General features: G+C 41.5%; 1 protein-coding gene across 4 annotated transcripts in view; it reads left to right on the forward strand.

The window, feature by feature from the left end:
- Window positions 1–2,278: 2,278 nt before the first annotated feature.
- The window catches only part of LOC114548302 (zinc finger MIZ domain-containing protein 1), a 105,661-nt gene continuing 89,966 nt past the window's right edge, over window positions 2,279–17,973 (forward strand). For all 4 annotated transcript variants that reach the window (XM_028568160.1, XM_028568159.1, XM_028568162.1 and 1 more), the window contains exon 1: window positions 2,279–2,555. The gene's annotated coding sequence lies outside the window, so the exon portion shown is untranslated. The remainder of the gene's footprint in view (window positions 2,556–17,973) is intronic.

Raw genomic sequence — 17,973 nt, forward strand, 5'->3', positions numbered from 1 at the left:
GGGAGCTATTTTAAGCTACTTAATAGCCGACAATTTAGGAATTGGTATCAGCGAGAGCATCAAATGGCTGCACTTAAAATGAGCTGTATGGTATGAAAAATAGCTCTAATCTTCTACATTACGCTTTCATTTCATACAAATGTTAGCATTTTGTCTCATACTCAAATAGGGTTTTGGCTATAAAAAGAACCTTTTTAATCATGAGAAGCCAATTAGTAAATAAAAACAGATTTTACCTTATGTGCACTTCAGCAGCTGCAGACTCTAAAGTTACTTGGCTGGTTAGACTTTAATTAGACCAAATTGTTTGTGATTGAAGTAAAACTTTAGTTTTTGACTGTTTGCCAGTTTGTTCTTTGTTTATTATCTTTTAATAAAAGTTGCGGGGTTTTTTTGTATAGATGTAAGCTGTTTATGCCCTTTGCAACAATTACCTATTGAACATGAAATGCTTGATTTAATGAACAGCTCAATACATGTATGGGGCTTTGGTATCCTGAAATTAAAAGTTTGCTCCTGCATCCTGGTGCAACTGCTGTGAATCACAATTACCCAAAGTTTTCCAATCTCCGTTAGAGGGAAATGTTCACATTAGCCAATTCAGGGATGGCTTACGAGCCTGGAACAGGCTGAAATCAATGCTTCCTGTCACCTTTTAGCAGGACAAATGGCGCCTATTGTTCCAGCCTATCCCTCCCCCCTAACTTATAGACAGCTGGGGTGGGTGCACAGGCCAGAAAGCAGGGGCTCGGAGGACTCACCAGCAGAGGGGATCACTTTTATGGTGACTTCTGCTATAAGAGTAAAAAAAATAAAAGCTTCTGTGAGAGAAAACTTCACTCTGACCCTAATTATAACTGATTCAACACCACTAACTAGATCAGAATTTGCACTAACTGTTCTTGTTTTGTTTTGCTTGGCTCTACACTACATCTCAGCAGTGTTATAGACTGTCTATTCATGTATACTGTGTTATTACCATATCCCTTCCTTCGTCTTACTTACACCTCACTTTGCAGCAGCTTTGTAATGCCTACTTAATCTGCACTTTATGTAGCCTTTTGTATTCTGTATTGTACTGAATGTGAAACTGTATGTTGTCCTGCACGTTTATGCTTTTCTTGGCCAGGTCATCGTTGCAAATGAGAACCTGTTCTCAACGGCCTACCTGGTTAAATAAAATAAAAAAAATAATAATAATCACTTCCCAACTTTGAAGAGTCAGAACACGCAGGGTGGTGTGTTTCTAACTTCTGTCATGGGGTGCTTCCAAACAGGCCACAGTGGCACCCGCAGGTCAGTGTGTGTGTGCGTGTGTGTGTGTGTGTGTGTGTGTGTGTGTGTGGACTGGAGTCTGGATGCTGCTTGGCACAGTCATGGCTCCTTGACGTCAGCGCTCAGCCCAGACTGCTGCTGCTGCTGCTGCTGATGCCGCTGCTGCTCTCAAACATGTCTTTGTTATTCAGAGCTTTCCATCAGAGACCGGCGACCTGCAAAACACGGAGGGTGGCATCAGCTCCGAGGAGGATCATGGGATGGCAACGGGCGCGTGTGCATGCGTCAATGCGCTGGTGTGAGGGCGTGCGCGTGTTAGTTGTTGTTTAATACGCTATTATATGTATTATAGTGGATGTTTATTTTTATATTGATATATTCAGATAATAAATTGACTAAGGATTCATGATGATACTATTGTCAATACCATACACCCAATATCAGTATCCTACAATATTGTTATATTTCTATATTTTGGTTATTTTTAATTTCACATTTATTATAATAATAATTGTTGTTGTTATCATTATTTGTTATTATTTAACTTTCGCCTATATTCTATTTTTTTACATTTTTGTGGGTTTTTTTTTTAAATGATTTTTTTATCCATTAATAGTAGCCCTGTACTTAATTTAGCCTACTTAAATATACTTAATTTAGCCTACTTAAATATAACTATAGTAAAATGCCGTGTTTTCTTATAATATTACTTTGTTAGATGCCATTATGATAAATAATTCATTTTTAATCGCAATAAATAGGCCTAACCATTAGCCTATATGTCGTTAAGTTAATTGAATCACTAAAGATACAAAATAAAACACCCAGCATGCCCAATTTCCATTTTAATGTGTCGGACCACTTGTCAGCAAAGTGTAGCCTACTCGCTTTTTTTTGAAAAAAAAGCCCCTCGAATCAAAATAATGAGCACACAATGCGATAGAGAGCCGCTTGGTACGAGCGGCTCGCTCCAGCACATCCAGTGTAGGCACATGGCTGCTGGCTGAGCGACGCTCCGGCTCCACTCCCGGCTCTGTCTCTGCTGATGGCTTCTCCGCGTCAAAATCCGCGACACATTTTGTCAGCAGCCACCGAGCATGGGTCCCTTTGGTAATAGAATAGCCAATGTAATTTGACACTTCAACTTACTGCGCTCTCTCCGAGTCTATTCAGTTACTCACCCACTGACGTTGAGCCCGTTCTCAGTGGCCGTGAGGGGGGGAAGATATTTAAAAACAAGAGCCGAAAATTACCTTGGACTTTCTTCGCTTAATAACCCGGTGAGTAACTGCAAACTTAACGTTGCTTGTTCCCGGTGTCGCGCTGCGAGGCTCTTGTCTCGGGGAGGTTTTGTTTCCACTTTGGCTCAGATTGTTTCTCAACAATAGAGTGACCACTTGAACTGGCACCGAGGAGCACGTCGGAGCCTGTAATAATAAACCGCATCTTTTGATTTACTATCAGCGCTGCTCTGTGCCGTCGGGATGGAACCGGACTGTTAAGCAGGTTGTGCATTTCGTTTGTAACAGATGCCGCGTTGATCTCCAAAGCGTTGGGGCTTGGAGGCTACATTGTAGCAGCCTGTATGCATTTTGCTTGCAGAATGAATCATGCCGCGGTGAGTGTGTCTGTGTGCGTGCGTGCGTGTGTGTGTGTGTGTGTGTGTGTGTGTGTGTGTGTGTGTGTGGTAGAGGTAGCCCTTTCTTTTTACCTTTTTGGCTTCTGATGTGCACAAAGCACATGGTTTGTCTACTGTGGGTTTATCGGTGCTATACGTGCAGGCTGCAGAATGACTGTGGACATGGCAAGACAGCGGTCACTACACCACTGTTGCGGTGTTCCTATTCATTAAATGTCATGTCAAATGTTTATTTCTGAAGTTTCTTAACATCAGCACACGTGTGTAGGCTACTATTAAATATCAGTGTATTTATGTCACAGCCTGGAGTTATCTAGCTGCTGTAGCTTCATAAGGGTTTAACAAGTTGACTCCCCCAAATTCCTGCTGTCTGGACATGGAACCAGTTGAGATGGAGGGGGCCTCTCATATAGACCTGGGCTCATTTTCACTTGCTGTACATCTGTCCAGAAAGCAAAAAAGCATGGCCAAGTGGAAAAAGTAAGCTAGACCCTGCTCCCTGATCTGCCTCCTAGCCACTGTCAATGAAAGAGAGGGAGAGGGGTTTCTCTCATTTATACACACGCACTGTATTTCTGCTTCTGGAAATCCCAATGTGGGAGCATCAGGCGAGCAAGCAAACGCACACATGCAGATGTTTCTCGTCATTTTCTGGTGAGATGTCCAGGAGAGCCCTTCCTGTTTTTGTTATGTTGCTGAAAAGTTCATTCTCCTCGTGTCTGCTTTTAGCTGCTGCAGCATCCAAATTTGTCCCGGCGCAGCAGACAGTTTGGACCCAGCTGCTGAGGGTTGTGTAAAACTTGTGTGGTGACACCAGTTATTTCGCAGCCTCAGTTGCTTGTTTATATTTCATGTCATGTAATCTGAGGGTCTTGCTGGGTTTAATAGCTGCTGCCAGGCAGCCCTTCAACCTGACAGGCTTTTACACTTAGCTGGTTTGAAAACTCTCAGATACAGTGTCAAGATGATGATGATGATGATGATGTAAGACTTGGACTTGCACCTGGTCCTTTGATTGCTCTTTACTCAAACCCCTGCATGGGCCACCTTTCAGCTCATTTACAAGCACTCGATGGCACGTGTGATTAAGCACTGACTGAGCTCTGCTTATGCGGGGAAACTTCAAACTTTCCGTGGCTTCCTTCATAGATTATGGTGGTGTGTCAGACAGAGGAGGAGGTTTTCTGTCCTCTCTCCTCCCTCGCAGTCACCCCACCTCTGTGGGGCCCCCAGGTTGGGCTCCTGAATAACCATGGGGCAGACCCCACCAGGCTGACCTTCTTCTATTCAAGTTGAGGATGTTGAAACACCAGCCGTCAAACAAAAGCCACATTGAAACAGAGAACTGCAACTGAGCACGTGTGTCTGGGCGCTGAAGTAGACTATTTATTAACTCAGAGTTTCCTCCTGACCAGTGAGAGGCGTCAGCACACAGAGAGGCAGAATAAAACTGTAAAAGGACGTTGAGCTGCTTCGGACACAGATTAGGGAACCTAAAAACAGATTAAAAAAAACAAAGCTTCACTTTTTATTTTGAAATCAAATTGCATATATCTCTTAAAACGCTGGAGCAAATCTCTTTCTGTCTGGACCGCAGCCAGCCTGAGGTCTGTGTGTGGCACTGTGGATTGACAATGGCAACATGTTCTCGGTGCAGGGTTGGAGGTTTTGCTCTCGCCTTTCCACCCACCTGACAAGGTGAGAGTAGAAGTGGAAGTGGAGTAAAGGCGGAAGCTGGAAATGGCTGTGCCACATGGGAAATTATTCAACTCTCAGATCAGAGAGGACACACAAGAGGCCTCATTACCTCCAGCAGTATGCCGGCCAGCCTGTGAGGAGAGCGGTGTGTCTCAACTAGCCACACTCCCCTTCTGACATATTATCTGTACACCGCATCCAATGCTCCTTTTGTCTTGAAACACAAGGCAGTGTGCCGTGTCATTTGACACCCAAACAGTAATGAGATAAATTCTGCTTTGTCAAACATTTTATTCCAGTTTCTGCATCAAACCCTCTCCGAATGGTTAGCAGCCTTTTAACTAACAAAGTGTGCTTAAGTAGCTGGTAAACAGGGCTGTTGGATGTGTATAATGTCATAATGTTATTGATTCTTCTTGGGAATTCCTCTTGCGGCGAGCATCTCCTGCGTACGGACAGCCCTCTAAAGCTATAACAGGAAAAAGGCGAGCGAGTAAGCGGCCGACTGCTCTTCCTCTGCGTCAGAGCCTGTGGGAGGTTTGTGTTGGTTTTGCTCAAGGTCCTTTTTGTGTTGTCTTTGCTCAAGAGAATAAACTCCTGGGATGAATCACTGTGCTGGTATGGCTATTTTCAATGAGTGAGGAGAGTACAGGGCGAGCGTGGCGCTGGCTGTACAGAAAGTGTGTCAGTGGGCGGTTGTAGTAGCTTAATCATGAGGTTTAGTTTGGTGTCAAAAACAGCACTATAAATATGTTACCTGAGAGCGATCACAACACTGTAAAGGGTTATTATGACTATCTGGCAGTGAGATTGTTTTTTTGATAATCTATAGTTACTAGTTACTTTGTGGATAAAGACTTAACATGCAAAACTGGTGATCATTTGAAATATGTTGCATTTTTATAAATGAAAGCTGGTGTTTCAAAAATGTCAAAAATGTATCACTTGTGAAGATACTATGTTACGAAAACATTGTTAATAAAGCGGATACGAGTGATCGACAGTGTGCAGGATTTTGGGGGGATTTGGGTATTTTCACAGTCAGTCCAAAAGACGTTCATGGAGTGCAAGAACGCTGTTTTGAGTGTCTCTGGCTTGTGAATCCTTTCAAATGATGCAACATGTATTTGCAACCCATTGTCACAAGTTGCAGGAGTTTCAATCCAAGAGTGGCTTCCCCCTCTAACTTCAGACTGTTCTCATATGAGCATGTCACAAAACACAAGTTTTAATTTCTCTCCTTATTCATGTTGAGACCCCTCAGATTTACACCCCTTGGAGGGTTCCTGACCCCCACGTTTCGAACCACGGTTAAACTTCCCATCAGTAAACAATATAAAGTAGTTTAAATTATCTTCACTTTGAGCAATTAGAGCATTCAAATAGTGCGTACACGAGTAAGTACCTAAGTAGGATTTGCTGTTAACACGTCTGCAATTTTACCTGTAATGTAGTATTTGTACACTGTGGTATTGCCAGTTTTATTCCAGTAAGATATCTATTCCAGATATCTGAATACTTAGTCCACCACTCAGAATAACAAAATAAGCATTCCGTTCACATCATAACACCGTATTCTCCCCACAAGTGGTATTCTGCATTCCTCATGTGTGTGTTTGTGATGATTTGTGACGCTCCACCTCGGTGACACAGAGCTGCAGTAACGTGTACTGTGTAAGCTATCCACTGAGGGGTTTTATGATAGAGAGAATGGCCAGACTGTACCTGTCAGCTTGACTGTTGACTGTTAATATGAAGCTTCTATTTTCAAAACACAGCTCAGGGAAAGGGAATCTGTGTGTGTGTGTGTGTGTGTGTGTGTGTGTGTGTGTGTGTGTGTGTGTGTGTGTGTGTGTGTGTGTGTGTGTGTGTGTGTGTGTGTGTGTGTGTGTGTGTGTGTGTGTGTGTGTGTGTGTGTGTGTGTGCGTGTGTGCGTGTGCAGGAGGGAGACACAGAGCGAGGGGAGGGATGGGAGAGGTGCTGGGAGTGACGCCAGACCACACATCATTTAATCATGTTAGAGTGTGCAACCACTTTGTGCATATTTTCGGTTGCATTGGTGATATGAGTTGTTATTGTACAAACTGTACGCACAGAGAGCGGGGCTTGACAGAAGGGATGACAGTTTGATGGAGAGAAGAAATATAACCCTTATTTTAGGTTTTGAGATTTGTCAAATTGTAGATTAATTTCAGCTTTATGACCAAAATATGGTAATAAAAGTCAGATTTCTGCCGCTGCTGCAGCTTGTGAAACGTGTTAAGAAATTTGAAGCAACAACATTTGAGACCACTTAAAAGTTGAGCCTGTGGAAGGATGACCATTGTGCATATTAGCATTGGATTTGAACGTGTCCTTCTGGCTTAATCCCACTGTTGACTCGTCTGCTAAGTACCGAGTGTGTTATTTTTGCTCTTTTTAGGGAGCCCCTCTCTGCATAATCTCACTTAATCTAATCTATCCCCCTTTATAATAGACTGGGAACGATGTGACTTCATAGAAAAAGCTTATGTGTAGATCCATACCAAACAGACTTGTGTGTCGGCTACTTCCTCAACCCCTCTAGCAAAGCTCTTGTGAAAATGCAAGTGACCTCTGCGCCCCTTGTTAGTCTGAACAATAGGCCTGCCTCCTCTTACAGCTGCAGCCATGCTGGAGGGGAAATTAGCCAGAACAGAAAACTCACATCTCGTGATTAATAGGTCTAAATACTGTATTTTTGGCTTGATCCCACGCCTGCTTGGTACACCAGGAAAATCCCCTCTTTATTTGAAATATCAATTATGTGCAGGATTTAGGGCTGTAGCTAACGAACAAACGTTTTGTCTATAAAATGTCAAAAAATGCCCGTTATAATTTCCCACGTTCCAAAGTGTGACGTCTTGAAATGTCTTGTTTTGTCTCACCAACAGTACAAAACCCAAATATATTCAGCTTACTATCATGCATGACAAAGAAAAGCTTTAAATATTCACATTGCAGACGCTTGAACCAGCAAATGTTGACAATTTTTGCCTAAAAAAAGGCTTAAACAATTTCTCAATTATCACATGCCGATTCACTTTCTGTCAATCGGCTGATGAACTAATTGACCATTAGGTTGCAGCTCTAGCAGGATTTGTTGTTTATGCTCAAAGTGACTGACAGAGTTCTGGAAGATGTGGATGGATGAATGTGGATGAATTGTTCAATTAACAGTCTCTGGTTCCAGCTTCTAAAATATGAGGATTTGCAGCTTTTCTTTGTTATTTCACTGTGAATTGAATGTCATTGGCTTTTAGACTCTTGATAAATGTTGACAAAACAAGTAAATTGAAGACATTACTGTGTGCTCTGAGACATTGTGAATCTTTTAAAGATAATTTAATTTGGGCATTCTTAGGCCTTTATTGAGGAGTCGAACCCTGGCCCACTGCGTCAAGGAGTAAACCTCTATATATGGGCGCCCGCTCTACCAACTGTGCTATCCTGGTGCCCAACACTTTGAATGTTTTAGACTTAACAATTAATTGAGCAAAGTAACTGATAATGAAAATAAACAGTTTAAGTTTAAGCCCTAGTCTCAACTATATGCAGAATTCTTGTGGATTGAAGTTATTTGTGCTCACATTAGCTGTCAGGTTTCCTGAAAATCTGGATGGGATGGCATTTAAATAAGAAATTAAAATGCAATTCAAATACACAAATACTTTTTTCACGTCTGTTGCCGTGAGCAGGGTTTGGGAGTTAAACAGGCGAGTTAGACAGCGACATGATAGTTGTGAAGAAAAAACAACCTAGATTGAGTCTGGGAGTCTTAACCCGCGATGGATATAATTGGAGCTTTTGAGGCCCCCAGCAGGCGCAGACTCATGCATGTTGAATGTGACATGCTGTGAAAAACATAAGCAGATGATGTCACAGCACATCACAGCAGTGTTAAGTGTAAATGAAAGGCTCTGAATCATGAAAAACATCCGGCTTCTCCAAAGTCTCAGCTTCTATAAATTAAACAAGGTCCAACCCAGGGACCTTGAAGGATTGTCAAGTCTTGCAGCATGGGATAGTGTTGCATGGCAGACATGTTTACCCTCTTCAAATTTCAGCGTATAGACAGAGAAACTAGCAGCTGCTCTGGAAAATGTGAAAATGTCTCAAGAGGTGTAATCTCACTATAAAAAAATCGTCATCACAACGTCTAGTATGTGCTCCAGAGGTTATATATTTTTTTTAGGAGAGAGATCCACACCTCTGATGAGTAATGAAGGTGATTCTGAGCAAGTGTTGGAATTACATTCAACAGAGCCCGCGGGGTTCCATATCTCATTGTTCTCTGACAGGGAAAATTAACTAGGATTTACTAATACACAGGGAACGTCCCCCCCTCCCCTTTTCTCTCGCTCTCAAAGAAAAGGTCTTTGGATAATCTCTTTCCCCAGCAACATACCTCCCCTACCCCCTCCACTCCACCCCCAAACACAAATGTCAAATGCTTTCAAGTTTGTTATCAAGATGTAAAACACAAGTAGATAAAATCCCCAACATGTTGCACATGTTTCTCGTTTGTCTGTTGCCTTATGTCGACACACACAAGAGGATTCTGTTTAAATATTGTTTTTCATTTCACCTGTTTTTTTTTTTGCATAGTCACTGTGACTAAACCCTGAGATGACCCATAGCTTCAGAGCTTTTTATCTCACAGGCTTTGATTGTTAATGATTTTAACATGGTTTTGAAATTGATTTTGTTCACTAAGTTCTTTTTACAGCACTTCAAAACTTGGTATGTGTTATCACTAGTTATGATTTAACACTTGGACACCCAAAAAGTCATAAATTTGCTGCTTTTCTCTGTTTTATATCGCTGAACATTGAGTATCTTTTAGCTGAGTTAAAAAAATTGTTTTTGAAGACGTCATCTTGGGCTCTGGGATTCGCTGACGGGCATTTTATCACTATATTCTGCCTTGCATCAATTAATAGACTTCAATAGAAGAAGCTGCTATATTGTTAAATTCTCATTGGTCGTGGAAATACTTCAAATAACCAGTAACTTTTGTGTTGCTAGGAGAAAAAAACTGATTTATAAAATTGTGTGTACAACTGTGGCTAAGTAAACTACAACAGAGAAAAGTGTGACCTCATAACTCAACGTCAGGTTTGGTCCCCTCTCTGATAAATACAAACATAAGTGTGTGAAACAACAAACTCTCTTTCTAACAGCAGAAATTGTTCATTAGAAAAAGCTACGGGATCCTTTCATTTGTACAGTAGCTGTGTGAGAATTACAGCAAATAATGATTGTCATAATCTATCAACAATCTTTGGATTATTTGTTTAGTATTTTGCCCATAAAATATTGGAAAAATCGTCTTCACAAGTTCCCGGAGCCCAATGTGACAGCATCTGTTTACTGAAGTTCAGATTCATGACTTTTCTCTCCTGCTCAAACAAAACAGTCTAACTGATGATGAAGCGCAGACAGCAGTAACACCACACCCACAGCCTGTGTGTCAGCTTACACTGCACCTTCAATCTAACACAGTGTCTGTGTGCGGTCGGTTACCCAGGTGCAAGCCATGCATCACAGACCGGAGCTGATACACTAACGTGACAGCTGTGGGCAGTGAAAGAAGACCACGACAGGAGTCTCAGCACTGGATGGGATGGCATACATTAACCCTTTAGCATCCGATTGATGCATTGTGGGTCAAAACTCGCCCCCCTATCTGTTCTGCGTCTTACTCTTTCCAGTGACACCAGTATTTCTGTTCAACCCGTTCTCACTACCAACTCGTAAAATACCGACGCTTGGCATAGCAGCAGCTTGACCGCGGCGCTGTAAGATGATGTAGTATTAGAGCTGGGCGATAAATCGATTTTATCGGTTAACTCGAATGTGTAGTTAACGTCGATCTGTTTAAATGAAAATCGGTTTTCTCCTTAACACTCGCCGACGCTCCCCTCTGGGCTCCCGTAGTTCCGAACGGTCTCAGCCCTCCCCCCGCGAGTTTGCCATAGAGATACACAAACAACATGGCAGCGACAGGGACTAACATTGGTTCTTTTCTTACTAGTCGTTTCATTACTTACTTAACCGTAATCTCCGCCGAAATGACCGGTAGCTCGTGGTGCTCTGTACCCGGCTGACAGTCACCTATTCTTGGATAACTGAACCACCAACTAAAGCTGACCCGACGGAGCACCAGAGGCGTTGTTGACTACGAAGGAGCTTGCTGCAGGTATGCTACATTCATGAGACCATGGGATGTTAATGTACGTTACTCAGCAACAGGTGAAATAGGGGCATGGTTACGCGACTAAAGTCAAAATGATTTGAACGTTTAGGCGAGGAACGAGAAGTGAATTACCTGTATGTGTGAAAACAGCTTTATCTCACGCATCCGTTTTGTTGTTGTTGAATATATAGCTTAAATATATAACGTTGTCATTCCCCCCCAAAACAATGGTAGGGAAAACACTCAAAGCAATTTATTAGTGCTGTCAAACGATATATATATATATATATATATATATATATATATATATATATATATATATATATATATATATATATATATATTTTGCGCATAGTAAGCTCGCAATTGATCGCAATTAGGGTTAGGGTGACACTTTTTGTGTCAATACCAAACGCCAAAGGCACCTGACCATGAGTCGCTTTTCAACGCGATGGGAGTGAGAATGTGTTGTTCTGTTGTCTATCCTGGATAAATGTCCATAGATCTGCATTGAATTTCTTTTTTTTTTTTTTTTTTTTTTTTTACCTTTTGTTATGTTTTGTAATCAGCATTGGTTAATTGAGTTTGGAGCACTTTAGCCTCTATGTTTTTATGGATGAATAAATTGAACCTTGCACCTTGATCCTTAAATTTAGGCACCTTCAGTGTCAGAGTAACACATGTGAATGTTGTCTGTAGTGTGAACAGGAACTGCTAGTAGCCATGGACTGTATATAAAGTTGGACAACATGACAGATTTGCCACAATGTAAACAAACCGACATAAAAAACAGGGCTTAGTTGTATCCTCCAGTTTTTATTTAGCCATTTACACTATTAATGCTTTCAACAGCACTAAGGCAGAGCACATCTCATCAACCTAGTTCTTATATTCCAGGACACTCTCCTCTACCTTTCCTGTACAGACATGTGCTGTGTGTTAAATACTTGTGGGCATACAGGCAAAAAGAATTATTTCCTTCTCCATAAACAACGTGAAATCAAGGAGAGGGTGAACTTTTCCTGCTACAGATTTCCCACCTTGGTCAGAAAGCACAGGGGAGACACTTTGTTTCTCTCACTATGCCTCTAGAGTTGGTACTGAAGCTAATCGCCGTCACTCTCTCACTTCTCCCTCGCACGATCACCCACTGCCCACACACACACACGCCGTATCGACGCACACACCAGCGCACAAGTATAAACATCAGGCCACTTACGTAGGCTACAGCGAAAGCTCTGCGTGGAGCCTGTGCGGAACCATAAAACGGCCTTTAGTGATTGTGAGTGTTTTCAGGATATAAAACATGCATTTGTGTATCGGCACCGTGTGTAAAATGATGGCTAGTGGCCACGTGCGATGCCGTCCCAGTGGTGATTTTAAATAACTCCTCTGTAAACACGTCCTGTCTGTTTCAATATGTTCCCTCGTCCGGTGGCTGGCGGGCCGTCCCGTCTTTAGCGGTGGCGTCGGGGAAATGAACAGAGGCGAGACAATGTTTCACACACAAATAGTAATCACACATATCATAACGACTACTAGTGCTGCTGATTAATTCAAATTAATTGGGAAGTGTTGTCCGAATGTAAACACACAGCGAGACACACATGCAGACACACTTCACACTCCTATTTATACATGCAGATTGCATAAGCTCTTTTCTAACAACAGGGCATTCTCACTTTGTCAGTATCAAACAGAGAGAAGCTGCAACTGACCAGATTATTTTTACACACACATATATTGCACCCCTACTTCTTCTTGGCAAACGATGTGTGGTCCAACGGCTTACAAAAATGTTGACGGCGGACGCTATTTTTTACCATCTGCTCTAAAAGGAGGGCATGTTTGAGTCACACACGCTGTGGTGTGAGGCTGCGCCTGTGATGTGCCTGGCATGGGGAGAGACGGAGAGAGACTGCTCACACGAGGGCCCAGCATCCTTCGTGTCACCATGGACGAACACAGTGCGTGGCTGGTTTCACTAATGTGTGTTACATTAGCGTGATGGAGGTGAAGGGTGTGTGTGTGTGAGGGAAGGGAGGGGTTAATCCTCCTCATCTTGGACAAAGAACAAGAGAAGATATCCTTGTGCTTGACTTATGGTGTAAACATCGTCAGTGAGATGAAATAGTCCGAGGTCAGAAATGTCTCAACAAAAGTGTGTGTGTGTGTGTGTGTGTGTGTGTGTGTGTGTGTGTGTGTGTGAGAGAGAGAGAGAGAGAGAGAGAAAGGTAGGAATGTGAAACCTAATCTGGACTGGCCGGAGGAGGGGTTGAGCCCACTGGGTTTCTTTGGAGAATGTGTTACCGCTTCTCACAGAGTACGATTATTGTATTTCTTTTTTTGGGCAAAAAAATCTGCCTGCTTGGCGACTTTGTAAACTACTTTCATAGTGACACTTTCCTTTGCATAATTTTGACTTATGCTTCTTCAACTGCAGATAATCTTCTTATCAAGTCACTTTTGTCTGCCTTTAAAGTCCTTTGTGCAAAGATCTGCCAGTGCTGTAATATGATTTCAAATACACTTATAATAGTATTTTCATTCAAAATTCTAAAAGTTAGATTTTACTACATTCAAGTGCAGCAACCCGTTTTATTCGTTCTTTTGTCAAGATACAAACACTCACAATGATGTTTTGAAGAGAAAAAAGGTAGACAAAGACCTCACTGGCAGATTTGTTTTAAGTGTCATTCAGTTGCAGGACTGATGTTTTTGATCTAGGTTTTCTTGTTTTATAATATTCTAAAGTGAGGCCGCAACTAATAATTTTTTCTTTATTGATTAATCTAATAATATAATTATTATCTTGACTTGTCATGTCAGAAAATAGTGAAAAATATCCATCTCACAGTCGAAGGTGACATCTTTAAATGTCTTGTTCTGTCTGTCCATAATGACATTTAATTTGCTGTCATAGAGAACCAAAAAAACTAGCAAATGTTCACATTTGAGAAGCTGGAGCCAGTTCATTTTTGGAACTTTAGCACAGAAGAAATGTTAAATATAACAGTAGTCGATTTTTCTTTTTTGTGATGATAATTGTTTCAGCCCTATTTTAAAACATCCATCCTTAAAATGGACTCTCCAATAAGATGCAGATGTTTCTTTAAGAAACACCACATTGCTGACCTGCGATGTTCAAACTCGAATCGACACATCTTTGGTTTGGTGCCACAGTTATCCACCTTTATGCAGAAAACATACTTCACTTCAATTTTATTTAAAGTATCAAATCATAACAGGAGTTATCTCGAGACACTTTACAGATAGAGTAGGTCTAGACCATACTCTATAATTTACAAAGACCCAACAATTCCAGTAATTCCCTTGCTTACTTGATACTTGCTATCACTTGCTACTGATACATCCATGATACTTGACTGTGGCTTTGTTGTTGTTATTTTTATGGCATCAGCTAGTTTTCGGGAGCAAATTGAAAAAGCAAATCACTTGAGGCTGCGTATACTGCATCCTCTTTGTGTGGCGTCGGCAGACTCTTCCTTTGGAGGACGGAGTTGGAGAAGATCATGTGAGCTGTAATTATATTTATGCTGGGTCCCATTCTATCTGTCACAGTAAATGTTGCCTGACTTCCCATATTGTAAATCATTACAGCGGATTAAATGCTGGTTATAAACTCAAAAGGTTGGAGAAGGGCTCCTTCTTTGTCCCTGTGATCGCTGTATTTGTTTGTTTTTGACAAGCTAGTTGAGATATTAGCCTTACAGTGTTTCCTGGATGTTTTCAATACATTTTAATTGGGAGGAGACTGGGTAATGTCACCGGCGATTGCTTTGAAGAAGAAAAAAAAACCTTTCAAAAGAGCAGGCAGCCTTCCAAGAGTGGAAGAATGCCTCTGAAAAGCCTCAGTGTTTCACAAGCCATCCTCCAGTTTTTGTTTTCGTATTTGTCTGGGATCAAAGACAACGATGAGCAGCGACGGAAAGTTTGACTCAGTTTCTGGCAAGTGGCGTCTTTCAAACTGGTGCAGTAGAAAGAAAAATGGATTCATCTCCATCAGCTGCTCAATGCTGAAACAGGAGAGACGTTCTGGTGACTGATGAAAGAGTGATCGCTTCTGCATGCTTCTCATACACAGATAAGGACTGACTGTACACTTGCCTTTGGCAGCTGATATTATTCACATACATCCAAATGATTAGATCAGTCCCTCATTCATTAGTGAGTGGCACGAATCGTTACTCACAAATCACGAAAAAGATTAGTTAAGAATGAATGAACTTGACATGCCGCTCGCACTTCCACTGCTCTCACCCAACAACACTATTGTAAGGCTTAATTTTACTCTCTCCCTTGTGACTTTTTTCGGCAGTTAAATCAACTTACGGCGCATACATGTGTTCTGCCACCTTTGGCACAAAGACTCATGTCTCAGCAGTTGCTTCATTTGTCTATAAAATCGCTTGTTTGGAGAAGCCCTGAATGTTGCATCCCTCGATTTGTATGCGGATCACATCAACGCAAATAAAGCCTCAAACTATTTCCCTAATGTTCACTGCAGGAAAATCACATTTCAGCCTTATTTATGCTACTGTCTATACCTGAAGATATAATTTCATCCTTAATCTTTTATAGACGCTCTCCCTTGCTATATATTATGGATTTTAGCGTGCCAGGAGTTCTAAGAGGGAAAGTATGAATTATTTGTGTCATTACTTTTGCTGCTGATAGGAAATGTTTTGCATAATAAACAGCCAAGACAACAAGTGAAAAATTAATGAGCAATATATAGTTTATGATGCATGTTTGCTGATGACTAAAAGAGACCACATAATTCTCTTTGAGATGATTGTCAACCATCAATTTTCATCGTGTCATTGTTCAGCTACTATTTGTTTTCATTAATTTTCAATAAATTTGTATTGTCATGTTAATTCACTCCACAAGAGTTCCACAAGACCAATGGGTGCCCGGATAGCTCAGTTGGTAGAACGGGCGCCCATATATAGAGGTTTACTCCTCAACGCAGCGGGCCCGGGGATCGACTCCGACCTGCGGCCCTTTGCTGCGTGTCATTCCCCTCCTCTCTCTCCCCTTTCATGTCTTCAGCTGTCCTGTCAAAAATAAAGGCCGAAAATGCCCTAAAAAATAATCTTTAAAAAAATATAATTGAAGAACAATAAGGATGAAAGGCAAGAAGGCGAGGTTCATATCAACGGAGTAGGATATTGGAGAGGAGTAGTCTACACTTTGCTGAACTCCCAAAGCTTCTTTTTTTTATATTTAGCTCCTGTCAGTTAAAATCAAAAAAAGTTTCTCACTTTCTCTAAAGCTCAGAGAGAGGGGTGGGGGTTGGGGTGGGAACTGCTTCACGGGTGAAAGCCCTCGCACATGAATATTTAATGGTTGCATTTTAACCAGAGTCATAAAATCCAAGAGGATGTGGCTGAAAAGAAAAGAGCAGTGAGGAGTGTGCAAAGTAGGCTACATTGTTTCTTTATAGTCTGAGCTGAATGCCTGAAAGTCATGTAGCTCCTTTCTGGCTGCACAGTGAATCAAATATGTGCATTGTGTCAGGCTAATTTAAAGCCCGGGCCACGTTTAGCGATGTGTTGCAGCCTGTTTTTGCAGGGTAAGCAGCTTGTTCTACAGCAGGATGAGGAAATCTTGGACCTTAAGGGGCTACATTGAAAATGTTTCATTTTGACACTTACTCAATGCACTCAGGAAAATGGATTTGATACACTTAATCCATTTGGCCAGTTGACCAGATTCAGAGGCAACATCTATTCAATCCACATCAATTTTAGCTTAATGGAGCTTGAGCCAAAAGAAAGGAGGATATGTGTGGATATTTAATATGCAACCTCTCCTCCTTCTTCTTCTAGTCTTGTCATGCATTTTTTAAATTCTGTTCAGCCCTCAGCTCAGCCAGACTCGCAGCTGACAGACACTGAGCCGATTGTTAAGTTTGATAAAGCTCTCTATTTTTGCGTGGCGGGGTTATTTTTGTGTGTGTAAGCTTTACTTCACCGAGGTAATCATTTGTCATCCAATATTGAATGTAGTTAAATGGACTCATAAATTGCAATCACTTAACTCAGCCCTACTATTACGTTTAATATTGTTTTGCGCAAAAGGTCAGCTGGCAGTGGATCAGGTTCCAGCAACCCAGATAATTCCGCTGCCTTTTTATGAGTTTTTTTAAGCTCCGGAAAAATCAGCTGCCAGGCAAACTGACTGTACAGTACTTAACAGCAGTAGCACCGGATATGCAGCGGCTAATGTTTATGCTTTCTATCCTTAGATATCCTTAATGCAGTGTTTAAAGTGTGTGTGGTCGGCAGCTTGCAGATAAACCACAGTGGGTGCCCTTAAGGGAAACAAAATAGAAGGCTTTCCCCACTGAAAGGTCCAAAGTGCAGTTGTCCCCTCTGCACAGCAACAATGGAGCGGTTGTGCAAACGGAGTCATCAGCGGCGCTGGCAAGCTTGGCAAACCAGCTTATCAGGAGGCAGGGTGCACTGAGCGGGTGTGGGTGGGGGTGGTGGTAAGTGGAGGTTAGCGTGTGTGTGTGTGTGTGTGTGTGTGTGTGTGTGTGTGTGTGTGTAAGACTTTGTATGGTGTTGAGTGCTACACAACCTCTCAGTTCATTTGGAAGCTGTGTCCCTGCTAAGGCTGCGGAAAGAAACACAGCTGGGTAGTGCTCCGAGCATGACCCATTTGTGTTCACATTTTATTGACAGCTCATATTGTTTATATAAGAGTTTGCATATATGAGTTTGCATGTGTGTGTTTGGGTATGGGATCATGTATGTGCTGCTAACCAACCCCATTAAAGGAAGACTCCACCAAAAGCTTTTCTTTTGTGAGAATCAAATCAGGCTGAAATCAATATCACAATAATAAAAAAGCATATTGTTTGTAATTCAATTTGTGAGGATTTGCTGCTTTTCTTTTCTTTTTTATCTTTTACGTGATATGTATCTTAGAAGGCATCACCTTGGGCTAATGGAATTGTGATGGGTATGTTCATTCTTTTTCAGATCTTCTGTAGACCAAATTATTAATTAATTAATCAAGAAAATAATCGTCAGATAAAATGATAATGAAAATAATTGTTGCAGAACTAGTGAGAAGTTTTGAGTTATATTGTCAATTGGCATGTATGATGCAC

Source organism: Perca flavescens, chromosome 21 (assembly GCF_004354835.1).
Source record: "Perca flavescens isolate YP-PL-M2 chromosome 21, PFLA_1.0, whole genome shotgun sequence".
Lineage (NCBI taxonomy): Eukaryota > Metazoa > Chordata > Actinopteri > Perciformes > Percidae > Perca > Perca flavescens.